The 15,947-nt window shown below is 44.5% G+C and overlaps 1 protein-coding gene across 1 annotated transcript in view; it reads left to right on the top strand.

Annotated features, from left to right (window-relative positions):
* The window catches only part of SLC35F4 (solute carrier family 35 member F4), a 227,628-nt gene that overhangs the window by 144,855 nt on the left and 66,826 nt on the right, over positions 1–15,947 (top strand). The window lies entirely within an intron of this gene.

The following is a 15,947-nucleotide window of genomic DNA, read 5'->3' as shown; positions in this document are numbered from 1 at the left end:
CTGGGATTAGAAAATATTGAATATAAATCAATAGAAGTTAAAGAAGGCTTCATAGAGTATCCCTACATCTGCTTGTTCTTCTTTACCAAGGAAAAGCAGAACTAGGCCTGTTTACTTCCCCAGCGTAACAATAAACTTCTTTGTAAGGTGCTCTCAATCCTCTTCCTGGAAGGTCTAAATCCGAAGTTACCGCTACCTGATGCTCTTGCCCAACCTTCCTCCTGCCTTCCTCCCATAGCTGAGGTTCTAGCCCCAGAGCTCTCCAAGCACCCTGCTCTTCTAGAACTTTATGTATCACAATTCCTTGTTTGGAGTCTCTGACACTGTTGGGCACATCTTTGAATCCTCTAGGAAGCCCCACGTCCACTAAGCTGAGTGCCGCACACATACTAGATCCTCCAGAATGAAGCACTTAAAAACTGCTTTGATAGCTTTCTTTTTTCCTGCTTCTGGTTTCTCTAACTGACTGCTATCAGTTGAAAAAAATTAGACATGCATTTTTTTGGGGGGCCATCATCCCCGTTTTATTGTTTATCAGGTATTTTTATTGCTGTGTAACAAATTACTACAAATTCAATGGCTACAATAAGAAACATTTACCATCTCACAGTTTTTGTGGGTCAGGAGTGTGGGCATGGCTTGACTGGGTCCTCTGCTCTGTGCCTACCAACACTGCAATCAAAGTGTCGACCAAGTGGCATTCCCAGCTCATTCAGGTTGCTGGCAGAATTCCTTCCCTTGTTGGTTGTGGGACTGAGGCCCCCAGCTCTTTGTTGTCGAGAGTCTGGAGGCTGCCCTCATGCCCTGGAAGCCCAAACATCATTGATTTATAATCTTACCTAGTGTGAAGCTTGCATGATATTGTGCTGAATGAGGAAAACAAAACTGGGCAGAATTTGCTTATTTAGAACCCTGGGAATACCCCAGTTCAAGTTCTGGGTCTCTCTTCATATTTCCTCATGCAGAGACTGTGATGTTGAGGAAATTGTTGACATCTTTGTGCCTCCCTTTTGGTCTGTACAGCAATTAAGGACTTTTCCATGACAATATCTGAGGAAACCAGCTTAGTATATTCAGTGTAATAGATTTACTCAGATTCTGGGATCAGAGAAATCAGTTTGGAATCCTGGCTGTGCCACTTAATATTGGGATGACCTTGAACATTCCTGAGCTTCAGTTTCCTCAACCTTAAAACTGAGATAGAATGGTGCTTGGCTCATAGGTTTGTCAAGAGAATGAAAAGAAGAGGTCTAACAGACGCGTGTAAAGACGCTCAACATCACTCATCTTCAGGGAAATACAAATCAAAACTACAATGAGATATCACCTCATACCTGTCAGAATGGCTAAAATTAACAATACAGGAAATAGCAGGTGTTGGCGAGGATGCAGAGAAAGGGGAGCCCTCCTACACTGTTGGTGGGAATGCAAACTGGTGCAGCCACTCTGGAAAACAGTATGGAGGTTCCTCACAAAGTTAAAAATTGAACTACCCTATGATCCAGCCCTTGTACTACGAGGTATTTACCCAAAGGATTCAAAAACACTGATTCAAAGGGGCACCTGCACCCTGATGTTCATAGCAGCATTATCTACAATAGCCAAATTATGGAAAGAGCCCAAATGTCCACTGACTGATGAATGGATAAAGAAGATGTGGTATATATACACAGTGGAATATTACTCAGCCATCAAAAAGAATGAAATCTTGCCATTTGCCAGGACATGGATGGAGCTAGAGAAGTATTACGCTAAGCAAAATAAGTCAGTCCGAGAAAGACAAATACCATATGATTTCACTCATATGTGGAATTTAAGAAACAAAACAGATGAACACAGGGGAAAAAGGGAGAGAGAGGCAAACTAAGAAACAGACTCTTAACTATACGGAACAAACAGGGTTACTGGAGGGGAGGTGGGCAGGGGGATGGTTAAAGAGGTGATGGAGATTAAAGAGGGCACTTGTTGGGATGAGCTCTGGGTATCACATGTAAGTGATGAATCACTATATTGTACACCTGAAACTAATATTACACTGTATGTTAACTAACTAGAATTTAAATGAAAACTTGAAACTAAAAGAAAAAGAAGGAGGAGGAGGAGGAAGAGGAAGAAGAAGAGTTCTAAATAAAGTGATATATACCTACATGGCCCATAATTACATGCTTAGTGCAGTAAATGTTAGCTATTGTTATTATTATTTAAAATTTGAATTGTGGTGCATGTTAACCAGAGTTCGGGGAGAGTCTGGGTGGGCTGACTGGGAGACCCGAGTTGAGGAATAGAATGTTTTCCATTCTGGCAAGTATCTTTTTCTCTGTAAACCTCTTTTGTTCTCCATCTGTATGGTGGTGGTGGTGGTGTGTGTGTGGGTGTGGATGTGTGTGTGTGTTTGAAAGTGTGAGGATGATAAAGGGGAGAGAAGGAGAAGATGAAAGAAAGTCTCTAGAATGGTTTGGCCCCACACTGAAGTGGAAACATGTCGTTAAATTAGTCCATGGCGGAAAGCGGGGCACGTGGTCCCTGCCTGCTCACCTTCTCGGCAAGCCCAGGGAAGCCAATGTCACTTCTTACTCTCACTACTGCTTAGGCTCTGTTTTCAAACCCGGAGCCTTATCTGTCATTGTGGCCTAGTGTCTTCTAGTCAATGGGACAGGCGTGAAGGTCAAAAAGCCTGGTTTTCATAGAAGAACCTTCCCAGTAGCTGATACATTTATTGCCACCCATGGGGGGAAGCATGGTTTTCATTCTGAGTTTGGTGTGACCAAACTGTGACCAGAGCCGGGCTGGCCAGCTTCCCACCCCCGCGCTACCTGGTAAATGGATGTCTCCCACCATTCCAGTGACAAAAGAGAAGATAATGCCCTCGGACACAGTCGTTCCTTAGCACTCATGAAGTCACGAGCAATGTGCTCGCCGAGCCTTAGGCTGACCTAATGTGTATTCTCTGTACATCTTTCTCTAGTGGCTGCTTTCCAGCAACAGAAACTTGATTATTAGTGTCTCTTTAGGTGCTGGGCCACATAGAACCTTTCTCATTCTCATATTGGTTTGCAGCCATTAATATTTCCATCAGGGTTTGTCAAGTATTCTACTCTATGTACAGCATCAGACTGCTACAAGAAAATTTTTTTCAGTAAAAGCTGAAAGCCATTTATATGAAATCCTCCAAATATTACCTGGTGGCAACCAAATGTACAAAATGAAAACACCGTCTGGGCTGGGTAACATGCCCATGGGTTGCGCCATGCCTGCAAGCCGCCAATCTGCCATCTCTCACGTATGGCTTTTTCTCATGGCCCGGGCTGGTTTGTGTTGTCATGTCACAGACTAAGAAGTGATCCTGATCTGTCACTCCTAACAAGGCCCTGGCAGCCTGATTTCACCAGCTGACCAATATACGGAGATCATCAAGTTCGGTTTTTATTTTTTTTATTTTATTTTATTTTTTTAAAAGATTTTATTTATTTATTTGACAGAGAGAGAGATAGCGAGAGCAGGAACACAAGCAGGGGGAATGGGAGAGGGAGAAGCAGGCTTCTTGCTGAGCAGGAAGCCCGATGTGGGACTCGATCCCAGGACCCTGGGATCATGACCTGAGCCGAAGGCAGACGCTTAATGACTGAGCCACCCAGGCACCCCAAGTTCGGTTTTTAGTTATCTGTGGTGTTTTTCATTGCCAGAACCCCGCAGAACTAAAGGGTTGATGCTTGTCCCAAATGTGTCACAGAGCGGAGAAATGTGAACAGTCGTCTTGCGATGTTAGGCGTGTGCAGCCGTGTCCTGGTTCTGGGGTCCCCGCATGGCAACAGACAGTCTCTCTGTCAGGGGCTCCCACCACTGCTTTCAGAGGCTGCCGAGCCTCAAGGCCCACGATAAAGATAAAAATCCTGAAGTTTCGGCAGCAGGATCCCTCTGTGGAAAGCTGATTTTGTGCTTATCTGGTCTTCCCCTGAACAACCTGAACCTGGGCTCCAGATGTAGAATGCTGATTGGTACTTGAAAAAAAAAAAATGAATTCCATAATTGGGCAGCATTTAGTGCTTGATTTTACCAAAGGACAAATGATCACTGTTCTGCGGTTTGCTTTGTGGCTGCTAGATTGTCTTATGTAATTTCAATACTAATGAGGAATATTCCACATCTTGTCCAGTAAAATGGAATCAGGCAGGGTCTACGTGGGGAATACATGACACTCACAAGGGGTGAGCGATTGGAATACAGTGAAGGGACTAGTTACAAAGGTTTAGTCAGGGCTGAGGGAGACCAGCAAGGACTGGGGAAGCAGGGAGATGTTTGCATCCTTAGACACGACGTGACCAGGGGAAAGAGAGGGTTCCCAGAAATAGCCATAACTCTAGGAGAGGGCCACCTAATAAGAGTTGTGGTATTAGAAGAGCAGCACCACTGACAATCATGGCCCAGGGTGGGTGACTCATCCCTCTTCCTGCCTCCAGTCTTTCTCTTGTGAGTGCTTCACATTGGCCATTCCAGCCAGGCACTGGAAGACAAGGAAGCCCCGTTCCGTCAGTCCCCAGCAGTCAGCCTCTGGGAGCACAGCAAGGTGGGGGAGGATGGAGAGTGAGTCTGGAGGGGAGGATGCACAGTATGCAGCACACCTGGCTGATTCTTAGAAGATGCTCTAATCACAACATGTCCCAGGTGGCAACGTCAGCTCGTTGCCAGTGGGCATGACTTAGCATGGTGCCATGACTATGAATGATCTATAAGTTGTCTGACAAAGGACTGGGGAAAAAAGAAGCTCAATCCAAGTTATAGAACTCTGATCATGGTATGAATTTCTATGGTTTTTTAAAAGCATACGTTTCGAGGTGTTGGAGTGAACAGGGGCAAGTAAACAGCTGAGCCAGGGTCCCAGACGTCAGCCTTCCTGCACTGTGATTACAGTAATGCTTTTGGTTTGAGTGGCTGTTATTTCTTGAAATCTTTGCAGCCCACCATAGGCCTCGCCATTCCCTGATGTTACACCCAGTTCTTTATGTTCCTGTCTGGCTGTTGAACACCCCTGAGTTTGTAACCCTCAATCTAAACTTCAGGGGAGTGGTTCTCAAAGTGTGGCCAGTATTCCCTGGGAATTTGTTAAAATGCAGATTCACAGACTCTATTCCAGACATACTAAGTCAGGAGTTTTGAGAACGGGGCCAAGCAAATTGTTTTAACAAGGCTTCCTGGGCATTCTGATGCTCGCTGAAGTTGGAGACCCCCTGCCTTAGAGGATGGGGCCCTTATTATCTTCCATTGAGAGCACATTCACCTCTGGATCCAGAGCCCTCATTTTGCTTCACACAGTAGCTACAAGTGTAATGTCCTAATTCAAGTCCTTTAGGAAACTGACCTCTATTATCAATAGTATTGCATTGTTCTTCCTGATTTATTACCACTCTAGTTATTTACTGGCTTAAAAATCATTGCATTGCCAAGATCATATTAAAAAGTCCATAAAAGGTGGGAGTAGAACCAAAAAGTCAGTAATGTTGGGTCACATGTCTGTCTCCTCTAGGTTGGGCTGGTAAAATAATGTAATAAAATAGATCGGGAAAACTTTAAATCTTGACAGCATGACCCAGTAGGCAGGAGGAATACACAGGAATGATGCCTGGTGAACCTCTGAAGGTGAGAATGTACTGTTTCCTCATGTGCCCGGGAGATCACTCTCCCCCGCACTGTGGGATTGCTTTCTTACTCATGAGCACAAGCCCTAGAAGTGTAGAAGTGAGCTGATTTATTAATTAGAAAAATATAGTGAGTGTTTCCTGTGTGCTGGGCACTCTTCTAGGGTTTGTTTGCCTGTCTGCTTCTCATTTGGGGCTGGGGTAGCAGGGCAGGTGACGTCCGTATTTATGAGCCTTGCCTATTCATGACCCTTAGCATTTCTCCAAACAACCTTGGCCACTAGAGCTGTATCTGGCTTTAAACTGGATCTCAGTTTGGGGAGTGGCATTCACATTAAGAATCAGTGATTTGCCCTTCAACTAAAAAAGAAACAAAAAGAACAAAAATGTCAGAAAGTCCCTTGGAACCTGACGGATAACGGTTCCTCTTTCCCTATCTGCTGTTTTATTTTTACTAAAGGAACTTCTTCCCTCTCTAATTAATTGTTGAGCATCTCAAATACATGCAAACATGCAAAGAAATGGATTGTAGCCCTGACGAATACCACTGTCACTGTGATAAGCACTGAATCAAAGTTGTTTCAACACAGATGTTTCCATTTGATAAAGAAGCACTTAAAGTAATGAATGGAACATTTAGAAAGCTTACATATGTGGTGTCAGTTTTATTAATAAAGTATTAGGAGAACAAATATTTCATATTAAATCACAGCTAACTGCTTCTCTGAAAAATAGTATAAATTTCTCCCTTCATAGAGAGGCTTTCATCTGAGACTCTCAGTGCATTTTTAATGGGTATTAAGTTATAAAACACTCTTATCAGATGACACTAAAAGATAACTATGATCTCTGTTTTGAAGAGAGAGGAATAGAGTCACCAAGGAGAAAAGGAACTTGCCTGAGTTTTCATAATCATAATGGCTACTTCTCCTTGAGCACTTAACATGCGTCAGGCACACTACTGACCTGTTTTATATATACTCTTGTTTGATTCTCAAAAAAGCTTTGTGAATAGATATAGTGATTGAGACCCACAGAGGCTGAGTAACTTCCTCAGTGACATGGTAATTTACTGGAGTTCATACTTAATGTGCTGTATATAGGAAAATTAGTGGCAAACACGCCTGAAACCTTTCTTTTTTTGGTACTGCTCTCACCTAAGGTTTCTTTATTGAATTAGGATGCTTAAAAACCTCAAATTCCGGGACACCTGGGTGGCTCAGTCGTTAGGCGTCTGCCTTTGGCTCAGGTCATGATCCCAGGGTCCTGGGATCGAGTCCCACATCGGGCTCCTTGCTCAGTGAGGAGCCTGCTTCTCCCTCTCCCTCTGCTGCTCCCCCTGCTTGTGCTCTCTCTCTCTCTGACAAATAAATAAATAAAAACAAAGCAAAACAAAACCTCAAATTCCCCAGAATAATGAATTATCCACCAGTATTATCATGCTGACTAAATCATAGTCAGGGCCTGATTTCTGAGTCGAGGCGGCAGGTGTAGAGAAGAACTATCCAGCCCCCACTGGTCGTGGGAACTTTCTGCAGCTGCACAGAATCTCACGTGAAATGCTGTTTGTGGTACAGTGGAGAAAAGCAAGGACCAGCACAAAACTTGTAGTTTTGGGGAAATGATGCATGCACGACACTGGGATAGCCTTTCTAGCAACCATTAACCTGAGGTGGTAAGGTAAAATATCACACCATACCCCCCCTCCAAATCACAAATGGCAATGTGTTGTTAATATAGAAAGTTTATGAAAGGACAAACAGACCCATAGCATGAGAGCAGCTCGGTTCTTACTTAAAGCCTACACTGATGTATTGGAAGGATCAGTGGTGGAAAGTTGTGTTCAGTGCTTTCTAACAGAGATGATGTCCTATTATGAATGATCAAATCCCAGGAAAGGACTAAGAAGCTATGGTGGGAATCCCTTGCCCCTCCTCCTCCATCCCCCAAAAGGAGAAAGATAAGGCGAAAAATACACACTTCGAAACTAATTCTTATGGAAAAGACTTGGACAGAGAGGAAATCAAGGAAAGGAAAAAAAAAAGCCATTTGAGTCAAAGATCCAGAGGATGCTTAAATGAGTGCTTCCTGATTCATTGGCAGCTTTGGTGTCTAGTGGAGATTGAATCTTGATTAAGCACCTGCCATGTGTAAGTCTCTGTGCTTGGTGCTTTGAGGAAACAGGCATGTATATCACCTACAGAGCATAGTATCTAATAGCCAAGACAAATTGCACAATTATAAGTGAAGTCACAATGGAATGTGATAATTGTGCTGAATCATTTATACTAACAATGTCATGGAAGCGCAGAACAGGGGAAGGATAGATTCTTATTGGGGGAATTGGGTAGGATTTGGCATTATGACTGGGGCAAGGAATATCAAGCAGAACAGTGAAAATGAAGGCACAGCAATGGGAAATAAAATAAATGTTGAAATGAAACCAGCAGTCTAATTTGGCTAGAATGCAGGATGTGAAGGGAGAGTAGTAGAAGATGAGGCTGGGAATGCAAGGAGTGAAAAGACAGAGAAAATTGTGGGACGACCTGTGCTAACACGTGTAGCATTCATTCTGGACACAAGGGAAACTCCTGAAGACTCTCAAATGGGAGAGTGACAGGATCAACCCTGAGCCTTAGGAAGATGATCCTGGCAGCAATGTGGAGCATGCCCTCCTCTTTTCTTCCTCAGGGATTATGGGATTGGTGATTACATGCGTTAGGATATAAATGAGTGGGAGGAGTGACACTAAGGGATAACCACACTAATCTATGAAATGATTGTTTCTAAACGTTGGCAGTTTATAATGGGTGCTAAATGAGGCATGACGCTGTTGAGAACTGGTTGTGTGTGACACTCAAGCATGAGGTGAGAGTTGGCGTAGAGTACCAGTCTATAGGAGTTGGCAGCAAGACCAAGAAAGGGTCATGGAAGCCTGTGATGTGGGCACTGGCAGGAATACAGCTGTCCCTTCCGTTCAGGCTACCATTACAAAACACCAGAGACTGGGGTGCTCATAACCAGAAATTTATTTCTCATAGGTCTGGAGGCTGGGGAGTCCAAGATCAAGGCACTAGCAGATTTGGTGTCTGGTGAGAGCCCACATCCAAGTACATAGATGGCTGCATCCTCCCTGTGTCCTCACATGGTGGAAGGGGCAAGGGAGTAATCTGGGATCTTTTTCATAAGGGCACTAATCTCATTCATGAGGGCTCCACCCTCATGACCTAATCACCTACCAAAAGCCCCATCTTCAAGTACCATCACACTGGGGATTAGGTTTCAGCACATGAATTTAGGGGCAATATTCGGTCTATAGCGATGTCTATAGCATTCATTCCATAGCAACAGCTTTGGATGGGGTGGTATCACAAGGCTGAGAAAGTGAAGAGAAGATGGTAAGTGTAAAGCCATAATACATGGCAGTGCATGGTACAAGCTATTTGTAGGTACCATCTGTGAATTGCAATCCCTAGAGTGATGTCACATACACTCTGCTGCAGCCCTAAACACCCACCCCTCCTCACCACTGGGGGTTTCAAAATAGTCCTGGATTGTGAAGCCCTAATTTAGGTCCTTAGATCACTTGGATATAAAAAAAAATATATCCTGTATATATCCATATAAAAAAATACTCTGATGTGTTATTGCTTTATTTTTCAGCAGTCTGGTCTGCAGTGGTCTTATCAAGACAGACACCTGTCCGTCTTCTGTTCCTCCACAGCTCTTGGCACAGTGCCCCCTCCTCTTCAAACAGAGCGGGCACTCAACTATTGTTGAGTAACATGCGATTCTAGAAAGAGATTATTAATAATTTATTTGTCATTTTCTTAAAGAAGAAGAGAAGGGAGGTAGTTCAGTATCAACTCTCCTTTCTGATACACACTAAGGAACACGCTGAATTGACAAGATGACTCTAGCCAGTGGAGAGAGACATGTCCCGAATGGCTCCAGCCAAGCTCTGAAGAATCATAGCTGCCATTGATTTAGCAGTAGGGGCCACCATGGAGTGTAGAACCAAGAGCTGTAACTAGAGCTCCAGACATCCTCTGGTTTAGAGGCATTGTGACATCATCAACAGACCTTAAAATAAGCTGGAATGCTGGGAGCTCAGAAGTCTTCCTTTCTTTCCAGCTTCTGTTATAGGTTGAATTATATCCCCCAACTATTCTTATGTTGAAATCCTAATCCCCAGTTCCGCAGAATGTGACCATATTTGGAAGTAGGGTTATTGCGGATATAATTAGTTAAGATGAGGCCATACTGGAGTGGGGTGGGCCCCTAATCCATTATGACTGGTGTCCTTATGAAAAGGGGAAATGTGGACACAGACGCACACACAGGGAGAATGCTCTGTGAAGATGAGGGCAGAGATAGGGTGGCATTTCTACCAGCCAAAGAATGTCAAAAATTGCCAGCAAACCACCAGAAGCTAGGGGAGAAGTATGGAATAGATTCTTCCTCACTGCCCTCAGGAGGAACCAACTCTGTTGACATCCTGATTTCAGACTTCTAGCCTCCAGAACTATAAGACAGTAAGTTTCTGTTGTTCAAGCCACTCAGTCTGTGATGCTTTGTCACAGCAGTGCTTGCAAACTAATACACCAGCCCAGGGCATACCCAGCCCTGATAAGGTGGCTATCCCTTGAGGGGCCTCTCTTCTGCACATGGCAGCAAGCACCACCTGCATTACTCCAGTGCCACATTTTCAGAATATAACTATGGTCTTGATTAGAAAACAGACAGGAAGCAAAATACATTTGTGTTTCCAGAATTTTCTCTGGTATTTATATTTGTGGGGCTGGAAAGTGAATCAAAGGCCCAGAGCTGATGGGGCGCCTGAATGGCGCAGTCAGTTAAGCATCTCTTGATTTCAGCTCAGGTCATGATCTCAGGGTCTTGAGGTTGAGCCCCATGTCAGGCTCCATGCTGGGCGTGGAGCCTGCTTAAGATTCTCTCTCTCCCTCACCCTCTCCCCCTCCTCCCTCCACTAGCACATGTGCACATTTTCTCTCTCTCTCAAAACAACAACAACAACAACAAAAATCCAAAGGCCCAGAGCTGAACTACTATCACTATAAGGTTGGACACTGAGCCAACAGCTTGAGGGATGGTCCCTGGGAGCCTCCCCTCCTGCCCACCAGTGATTCTTTCCACATTAACCTCAGGTGTAAGTGAGTGATGCCGAAGCCCCAGCTACCTTCCATTCGCTCGGTTCTTTAGCAGAGGGAATAGCCTTGGTTTCGCTAGATCCTCTCTTTGAAATAGTTTCCCTTGTGAATTTTTCCCCCAGTGAGACCTGACTCTTCTCGTCACACTGAAGTCCTCTTTCATGCCTTATTTTATTGGGCCTCGCAGGGCATTGCAAACACTCCAGGGCAGAGATTCTGCTTTTATCTCTTCTCTAAAGCTCCAGTACACTGAACATATAATTTATTTAAGAGTAACCATAAAAGGCCTTTGAAAGTAATCCTTGTAAATGGCCTTGTGACTTTTGTGATATTGAACTTCCAAAGGAATATGTACTTGAGGTTTTTTAATATATTGAGGAAAAATGCTTCTAACAGTCTGAAGGGGTTGCCTGCCATCTAGAGCAGTTACTCAATAGAGGGGAAAATGCTTGGAGAAAACACTCGGGCAGAATCATCCATGAGGTGGCATCAGCACTAAATAAAAAAGGAAATTAGTGCTTGGTTAAACTGCTCTGGATTAGAATTGCTTGCAAGATGAACTGTCAGCTTTGGTTCAGTATCACAAATCATTTCCCCTCCTCTCATAATTACAGAGCCACAGCAGAGAAGAGATTTGAGTACATTTTAGCGTAAATCAGGACTCTCACATTCAGCACTAAAAAATCTGACATTTTGTGCAGATTTTGTTCATATAGAAGGTTCATGATAATTAGGATAAAATTCTTTGTTGTGGAGGGCTACTGTCCTGTGCGTTGTAGGATGTTTAGCAGCACCCCAGCCTCTACCCACTAGGTCCCCCAAGTCATGACAACCAAAACATCTCGAAACTTGATGACATGTCCTGACAGGCAAAATCATCCCTGTTGAGAACCACTGATCTAAATGAGGGAAAAAATGTGCTTCAAACATGTTGATTTTTTGATTCCTCCTGGGAAGGAATGAGGACACATCATGGTTGGTTTTTAGTTACCAAGAGCAAGGTACCTGGCTGAAAGATTTCTGAAGAAACAAGAAGGACAGAGCACCCCAATGCCTCTCCATGGTTTCTTATCATTATTCCTTGTCTCTGGTTCACTGACAGTCATTAAAATATGAGCCCTGTGGAATTCATAAGCCCACAAAATCTTCTGGAAAATTCTAGCTTCATCCAAACTAAACATTTACCCACTTGGGAAATGAAGTTAGGTCACATCCCATTTGTGTTAGAGATTTGTGTTAGAGACTCAGAGACCCCATCCTGCTTGTGGCCTGAATGTCTTTCTTTCCTCTTGGAGCTTCCTTCCTGAGGGTACTTTAGGAACGTAGGATGCTTACGCAGTCTAGTGCTTTGATCTGGTTTATTATTTCCTCCAGGAGAAGAAACGTGTTCTCTGGCTATTGTTGCTGTTCAGTCCCTGCCTCCTGCTCTGCCCAACGAGGGTCCCACTTGACAGCACTTTTTCTTGACACGGGAGGAGGATGAACCTCTCTCTGGTCCCTCTAGCCCCCTTGGGCCTGGTATCTCAGAACGACAAAACTTTAGGTAAATAGGGCTCTAGCTCACACTCATGTACAGAGACATTTCCCAAGACACTGCCATGGAGCTTAAATGGCTGGTCTGGCCACAGCGGGTACCTGCACCATGTCCCTCCCTTTGACTGTGAGGAGGAACTCTGCTCTCCGCATGCTCCAAGGGCCATCCTGGTTCCTCTTGGTGCCTGTGTGGTGTGGCTGGTACTCAGAGGTACTCCTTTGGAGACAGCACTTTTAGTATCCGTAGTTGTTGCTGTCCCTCATCTGCCACAGCACTGTAAAGAAAGGGGGTACCCTCAGATACCATTGCTGGCTGGGGTGCACTGGCTGGGCTTCATGAGGCTGCAGGCAGTTCACCGCCCTCACCGTTCCTGTTCATCCCCAGGAGGACTCATTTCTCAGAATGCCCCACTGGAGACCTTCCGATAAGCAATTGCAGAACTAAAAGTCTGCTATTGATATATTTGGCAAGCTCTGGGTTATTTAGTCTTATTGAACTATTTGTTCATTTATTAAGTCAGTCTGCTGACATTTTTTGAGCACCTACTTTGTGTTAGGTCCTGATCTAGTTGTGAATATGACTGACAAGAGCTTATACTCTAATGGGAGGGATAAGTAAACACATAAATGAAGAAGATGATTTCGGATTGTGATATTTGCCTGAAGGAAATTGACAAGGTAATGGATGGTGTGTGACGAGGAGGGTAGCTACTTTAGATACAGGCTTTAGAGAATCACCTCTAAGGAGGTGATACTTGGTTTGAGACCTGAGGGAGGGTGAGTTCCCAGCGATGCAAGGAGCTGGGGAAGAGTTCCAGACACAGAGAAGAGCATAGGCTAAGGCACTGATACACAAATGAGCTTGGCCAGTGTGAGCACATCACAGGGACAAGTGAGTGAGAGGAGGTGACCTGAGATGGGGCCGGAGGGCAGGCAGGGGTCTGGTCTTGGAGGGCTTTGAAAGCCAAAAAAACAAGTCTGCATTTAAGTTCGGGGAAGCTATTGGAGGGATTTAAGCAAGGAATGGCATGGTCTGACTGACATTTTTAAAAGACCAAACTCTGGCCACTGCGTGGAGAGCATAGTATAGGAGGAAGGAAGGGCTGGAAGCAGAGAGATTGTTGGCAGATTACTATGGACCAGCCTAGAGATACTGGAAGTATGGATTAGGGTGACGGGCACAGAAATGGAAGGAAGTGGATGTATGTGAAGTACATTTTGTGCAGAATCAACAGAGCCTGCTAATGAATTAGATGTTGTAAGAAGAGCATTAAGTGGTTGGATGTTGATGCTCTTTGTTGTGAGGTGGACTCTGAGGGGAGAATTGTATTTGGGAGTGACAGGAATAAAATGTTCTGTTTGCGACATTCTAAGGATAATATTAGACATTCAGGTAAGGGTACCAAGTAGGGAGCAGGACCTGTGATTTTGGAGCCATCCACAGGTAGATAACTTAGAGCCACAGGCCTGGCTGAGATCACCTAGGGAACTGAGCATGGTCAGAGATGAGAAGGGAGCCTGCACCGAGGCCTCAGGCGCTCCAACATGAATGGTCAGGTGGAGAAGTCATACCAGGAAGGCAAACTAGGAAGGAACTGTTGGAGACGAAGGAGGAAATCCAGGAGACTATGGGGTCCTGGAAGCTAAGAGGTAAGTGTTTAAAGATGGAAAGAAAAGTCAGATGCATCTGGTGCTTCTGAGAGGGAAGGAGAGATGAAGGAAGGCATAGAATCATTGGGTACAGGGGTGCCTGTGTGGCTTAGTTAAGTGTCCAACTCTTGGTCTCAGCTCGGGTCTTGATTTCAGGGTTGTGAGTTCAAGCCCTGCATTGGGCTCCACGGTGGGTGTGGAGCCTACTTAAAAAAAATTGGGTGCACATCTGAAGCTGCCATGGCATATGCAGGATTTCTTACCTGTCTGCCTCCCTTTGGAAGGAGCGTACCTCTGAATTAAGTATTCAGATTAGTCAGTCTTAGTTGGTGAACTGTGTAGGAATTTTGCTATTTGCTTCAAAGTAGGGAAACATAAAAAGATATATTCATTTAGTTCACTGACATTCATCTGGTGCCCATTACATGCCAGCCCCCTGAGATAACAGTGGGAGAAAATAGATGTGGTCCATTTTCACAGTCTGTGTGGTGCTGTGTAGGAAGGATAATGACCCCTCAAAGACGGTCACATTCTAATCCCCGAATCTGTGACTATGTCACCTCACATGGCAAAAGAGACTTTGCAGATGTGCATAAATTAAAGATCTTGGCACAGAAAGAGTATCCTAGATTATCTGGGTGGACCCAATCTAACCACAGTATTCCTTCTAAGAGGGAGGCAGGAGGGTCAGAGGCAGAGAAGGAAATGTGAGGATGGAAGCAGGAGTGATATGGGGCCATGAACCAGAGAATGCAGGAATTCTAGAAGCTAGGAAACATGAGGAAATGATTCTCCCCAGAGCCCCCAGAAGGAATGCAGCCCTACCAGCCAATTTTAGACGTTTGACCAGCAGAACTGCACGATAATAAATTTGTGGTTTTTTAAGCCACTGAGCTTTGGTAATTTGTTTTGCAGCAAGAGGGAACTAATACAGATGCTAATCATATTAGCACAGAGATAAATCAAGTAATTACAAGTTGCGATAAGCGCTATGAAGGAAAGAAAAGGTGTTGACAAGAAGTTTCAACAGAGGAACTGATTTTGATTAAGGAATCAGAGAGTAGTCTCTGAGGAGTGACCCTTGAGCTGAGAGGGGAAGGATGAGGAGGGGCTAGGCAGATCGCGAGGGGGCAGCACGTGTGGAAATCTGAGGAGCTTGGGGGTTGGGGCAGAGACAGGCAGAGTGATGAGGGTGGAAAGACGAGGGCAGTGAGTGATGGGCAGGGGTGCCAGGCTTCACAAATAAAATAACAGAACACCCAATTAAGTTTGAATTTCAGCTAAACGGTATACGATTTTTAGTATAAGTATATCCTATCTGTATTTTATCTGACAGCTAGTGTAAGGGAGATGAGATGCAGACGGCAGATCATGCAGGGCATTGCTGAAGAGCTTGAGAAAGCTCTATTTTATTTTTCAGGGAAAAAAATGCTTTGTACGCACTTTTTGAAAGCTCAGTTTACCCCCACCTTTTTTTTTTTTTTTTTTTTAAGACTTTATTTATTTATTTGACAGAGAGAGAGAACACAAGCAGGGGGAGTGTGAGAGGGAGAAGCAGGCTTCCCGCGGAGTAGAGAGCCCGATGCGGGGCTCGATCCCAGGACCCCGGGATCATGACCTGAGCCAAAGGCAGACGCTTAACGACTGAGCCACCCAGGCACCCCTACCCCCACCTTTTAAAGAAAGGTGCATAAACCATCCATATTTATATTTTTAAGTTGAAAAATTAAGAAAGGGAGGACTCTTGTTTTTGAGGAAAGGCTGAACTGGAAGAAAAATGGCAGGACCCCAGCTTTCATTGCAGACATCTCTGATCACTCTTCTCTTCACTGAGCCCAGCTGTGGTCTCAGAGTCCCTCTCAGATTTGTTCCTTGTGCAGCCACTACTCATTCAATGCATGTGGCATCCAAGCTGAAACCCATGGTATATCATGGAACCTACGATTTTTAAGATGCACCA

The sequence above is a fragment of the Phoca vitulina genome, unplaced genomic scaffold (genome assembly GCF_004348235.1).
Source record: "Phoca vitulina isolate PV1807 unplaced genomic scaffold, GSC_HSeal_1.0 scaffold7, whole genome shotgun sequence".
NCBI lineage: Eukaryota > Metazoa > Chordata > Mammalia > Carnivora > Phocidae > Phoca > Phoca vitulina.
This window is presented reverse-complemented; position numbering and strand designations above follow the sequence as displayed.